Genomic DNA, 5,641 nt, shown 5'->3' on the forward strand with positions numbered 1-5,641 from the left:
AATAGGTTCTAGCTTCCTTTTTATTTTTATTTTATAATAATTTTTTTCTTTTTTTATTATTTTTATTTACTTATTTGTTTTTACTTTTTTTGTTTGTTTCTAGCTTCTATTAACAAGGAGACCAAAACACACCTAGGATCTAGCCTTCTTTCTTCTTCTTTTTCCTTTTATTCCTTTTCTATCTGGATGAAATAACAAGATGGGAGAATTCAAAAGAAAGAACAGAAAGAAAAAAATTGCCAGGGATTTAATCAATACAGATATAAGTAAGATGTCTGAACTATTATTTACTTACTTATTTATTTTTAATTATTTTTATTTATTTGGGAGAGAGAGAGAGGAGATGTTGTGGGAGAGGGAGAAAGAATCTAAAACAGAGTCCACACTGAACACAGAGCCCGATGTGGGGCTTAATCCCACGACCATTAGATCATGATCTGAGCTGAAACCAAGAGTCAGATACTGAACCGATTGAGCCACCCAGGCACCCCAGAACTAGAATTTAAAACAACAACCATAAGGATACTAGCTGGGTTTGAAAAAAAAGCATAGAAGATACCAGAGAATCCTTTATTGCAGAGATAAAAGGACTAAAATCTAGTCAGGCTGAAAGTAAAAATGCTATAACTGAGATGTAAACCTGAATGGATGTCATGACAATGAGGATGTACAAAGCAGAGAACAAACTAGTGGTATAAAAGATAAAATTATGGAAAATAATAAAACTGAAAAGAAGAAGGAAGGAAAAGTATTGGGTCACAAATGTAGACTTAGGGAACTCAGTGACTCCTTAAAGCATAATAACATTTGTATCATAGGAGTCCCAGAAGATGAAGAGAGAGAAAAAGGGGCAGAAGTTTTATTTGAGCAAAATATAGCTGAAAACCTCCCTAATCTGGGGAAGGAAACAGACATCATGATCCAAGAAGCACAGAGAATTCCCATTAAATTTAACCAAAGTCAACCATCACCAAGACATATCATAGTCAAATTCACAAAATACACAGAGAAGGAAAGAATCCTGAAAGGAGTAATGGGGAAAAAAATCCTTAACCTACAAGGGAAGACAGATCAGGTTTGTGGCAGATTTCTCCACAGAAACTTGGCAGGCCAGAAAAAAAGTGGCAGTAAATATTAAATTTTCTGAATGGGAAAAATATGCAGCCAAGGAATCTTTATCCAGCAAGGCTACCATTCAGAATAGAAGGAGAGATAAAGAATTTCCCAGACAAACAAAAACTAAAGGAGTTTGTGACCACTAAACCATCCCTGCAAGAAATTTTAAGGGGGACTCTTTCAGTGGAGAAAAAAATAAAAAAGAACAAAAGCAACAAAAATTAGAAAGGACCAGAGAACATCACCAGAAACACCAACTTTACAGGTAATACAATGGCACTGAATTAATTTCTTTCAGTAATCACTCTGACTGTAAATGGACTAAATGCTCTAATGAAAAGATAGAGGATATCAGAATGGATTTAAAAAAACAAACAAGATCCATCTATCTGCTCCCTATAAGAGACTCATTTTAGACCTAAAGACACCTATAGATTGAAAGTGAGGGGTTGGAGATGCATCTATTATGCTAATGGAAATGAAAAGAAAGCTGGAGTAGCCATACTTACATCAGACAAACTAGATTTTAAGCCAAAGATGGTAACAAGAGATGAAGAAGGTCACTATGTCGTAAGTAAAGGATTTATCAATTAAGAAGATCTAATAATTGTAAATATTTATTTCCCCAACTTGGGAGCACTCAAATATATGAATCAATTAGTAACAAACATAAATAACCTCTTGGTAATAATACTATAATAGTAGCAGACTTTAACACCCCACTTACATCAATGGAGAGATCATCTAAGCAGAAAATCAACAAGGACATGATGGCTTTGAATGACACACTGGACCAGATGGACTTCACAGATATATTCAGAGCATTTCATCCTAAAGCACCAGAATATACATTCTTTTCAAGTGCACATGGGACTTTCTTCAGAATAGATCACATACAGGGTCACAAATCAAGCCTCAACAAATACAAAAAGATTGAGATCATACCATGCATATTTTCCAACCTTAACACTGTAAAACTTGAAGTCAACCACAAGAAAAAAAAAAATTGGAAAGACTACAAATACATGGAGGTTAAAGAACATCCTACTAAAGAATAAATGGATTAACAAAGAAATTAAAGAAGAAATAAAGAATTACATGGAAGCAAATGAAAATGAAAACACAACAGTAAAAAACCTTTGGGAAACAGCAAAGGCAGTCCTAAGGAAGTATATTACAATACAGACTTACCTCAAGAAGCAAGAAAAGCCTCAAATATACAACCTAACCTTAGACTTAATGAAACTAGAAAATGAACAGCAAATAAAGCCTACAGCCAGCAGAAGAAGGTAAATAAAGATTGGAGCAAAAATAAATTATATAGAAACAAAAAGAACAACAAAACACATCAATGAAATTAAGAGCTGGGGTTCTTCGAAAGAATCAATAAAATTTATAAACCCCTAGCCAGATTTATCAAAAAGAAAAGAGAAAGGACCCAAATAAACAAAATTATGAATGAGAGAGGAGAGATCACAACCAATGCAACAGAAATACAAACAATTATAAGAGAATATTATGAAAAAATATACGCCAACAAACTGGGCAATCTGTATGAAATGGATAAATTCCTAGAAATATACAAAGTACCAAAGTTTAAACAGGAAGAAATAGAGAATTTGAAGAGATGCATAATCAGGCAAAGAAATTGAATTGGTAATCAAAAATCTCCCAAAAAACAAAAGTCCAGGGCCAGATGGCTTCCCAGAGGAATTATACCGGACATTTAAAGAAGAGTTAATACTTATTCTTCTAAAATTGTCCCAAAAAATAGAAATGGAATGAAAACTTCCAAATGCCTTCTATGAAGCCAGCATTACTTTAATTCCAAAACCAGAAAAAGACCCTGCTAACAAGGAGAATTACAGGCCAATATCCCTGATGAAGATAGATGAAATAATTCTCAATAACATACCAGCAAATCAAATCCAACAGTACATTAAAAGAATTATTCACCATGATCAAGTGGGATTTATTCTTGGACTGCAGGGGTGGTTCACTATTCACAAATCAATCAACGTGAGACAACACGTTAATAAAAGAAAGGATAAGAGCAATATGATTCTCTCAATAGATGCAAAAAAGCATTTGGAAAAATACAGCATCCATTCTTGATAAAAATGCTCAAAAAAGTAGATAAAGATGGAACATAATTCAACATCATAAAGGCCATATATGAAAGACCCACAGCCAATAACATCCTCAGTAGGGAAAGACTGAGAGGTTTTCCTCCATGGTCTGGAACAAAACAGGGAAGTGCACTCTCACCATTACTAATTAACATAGTACTGGAAGTCTTAGCCTCAGCAATCATAGAACAAAAAGAAAATGCATCAAAATTGGCAAGGAAGAAGTCAAACTTTCACTATCTGCAGATGATATGATACTTTATGTCGAAAACCTGAGACTCCACCAAAACATTGCTAGAACTGATACAGAAATTCAGCAAAGTCACAGAATATAGAATCAACATACAAAAATCAGTTGCATTTCTATACACCAATAATGAAGCAACAGAAAAAAAAAATTAAGGAGTTGATCCCATTTACAACTGCACCAAAAACCAAAGATACATAAGAATAAACCTAACCAGAGAGGTAAATGTTCTGTACTCTGAAAACTATAGACAATTGATGAAAGAAATTGAAGATGACACAAATAAATGAAAAAAAAAATTCCATGCTTACGGATTGGAAGAACAAATATTGTTAAAATGTCTATACACCCCCAAAGCAATCTACACATTTAATGCAATCCCTATCAAAATACCACTGACATTTTTCACAGAGCTGGAATAAACAATCCTAAAATTTGTATAGAACCATAAAAGACCCTGCATAGCCAAAGCAACCATGAAAAGAAAAATAAAGCTGGAGGCATCATAATTCCAGACTTCAAGCTGAATTACAAACTGTACTCATCAAGACAGTATGGTACTGGCACAAAAACAGACACATAGATCAATGGAACAGAATAGAAAATCCAGAAATGGACACACAACTATATGGTCAACTAATCTTCAACAAAGCAGGAAAGAATATACAATGGAAAAAAGACAGTCTCTTCAACAAATGGTGCTGGGAAAACTGGATAGTGATATGCAGAAGAATGAAAATGGACCACTTTCATCATACACAAACATAAATTCAAAATGGATGAAAGACCTAAATGTGAGACAGAAATCCATCAAAATTGTAGAGGAGAACACAGGCAGCAACCTCTTTGACCTTTTTACGAGACACGTCTCCATCTCTGGAGACATGGGAAACAAAAGCAAAAATGAACTATTGGGACTTCATCAAGATAAAAACTTCTGTACAGCAAAGGAAAGAATCAAGAAAACTAAAAGGCAGCCTTTGGAATGGGAGAAGATGCTTACAAATGACATATCTGATAAAGGGTTAGTATCCAAAATTTATAAAGAACTTATCAAACTCAAAAAAACCCCACAAATAATCCAGTTAAAAATGGGCTGAAGTCATAAATAGGCATTTCTCCAAAGAAGACATACAAATAGCCAACAGACACATGAAAAAATGCTCAACATCACTTGGCATCAGGGAAATACAAATCAAAACCACAATGAGATACCACCTCACACTGGTCAGAATGGCTAAAATTAACAACTCAGGAAACAACAGATGTTTGCGAGGATGTGCAGAAAAGGGAACCCTCTTACACTGTTGGTGGAAGCACAAACTGGTGCAGCCACTCTGGAAAACAGTATGGAGGTTCCTGATACAGGTAAAAATAGAACTACCCTGTGATATAACAATTGCACTACTAGGTATTTACCCAAAAGATACACAAATACAGATTACAAGGTATACATGCACCCTGATGTTTATAGCAGCATTATCAGCAATAGCCAAACTATTGAAAGAGCCCACAAGTCCACAGACATATATATATATATGTCCAATATATATATTGGAATATTATTCAGCATCAAAAAGAATGAAATCTTGCATTTGCAATGAAGTCGATGGAGCTAGAATGTATCATGCCAAATGAAATAAGTCAGTCAGAGAAAGACAAATACCACATGATTTCACTCATATGTGGCATTTGTGAAACAAAACAGATGAATATATGGAGGGGTGAGAAGGAAAGAGAGAAAATTTAGCTCCAAATATAAGATATCAGCCACATGTTTTATGTACAAGTTGGCATTATCCACACATCTGTGAGTGGGTCTCTCTCAGTATATTACTGTTAACTGGTAAACTTTCTCGGATCTTCTTGCTTAATTGATCAATAAATATTTATTTTGATTGCCTTAGTAGCAAGATTAGAACATTAAAGCAATGGTAGTTTTATTTTGTTGGAGTGTGCAGAAAGGAACTGGAAGAAGGAATTTGGTGTCAGAAGGTCCCCATGACTCTTGAGTGAGTAGTGCTCCTGGTGCTCTTCCATCAGCTGGTACAGAGCTAAGGGACTTTGAGTTGAGCCTAACAGTCCTTAAATCTCCCTAGTGATAAGATTCATCCCACTTACCTGGTACAGAACATGGGCTGTTTGCTTT

The sequence above is a fragment of the Leptonychotes weddellii genome, chromosome X (assembly GCF_054177405.1).
Source record: "Leptonychotes weddellii isolate Sample4059 chromosome X, ASM5417740v2, whole genome shotgun sequence".
NCBI lineage: Eukaryota > Metazoa > Chordata > Mammalia > Carnivora > Phocidae > Leptonychotes > Leptonychotes weddellii.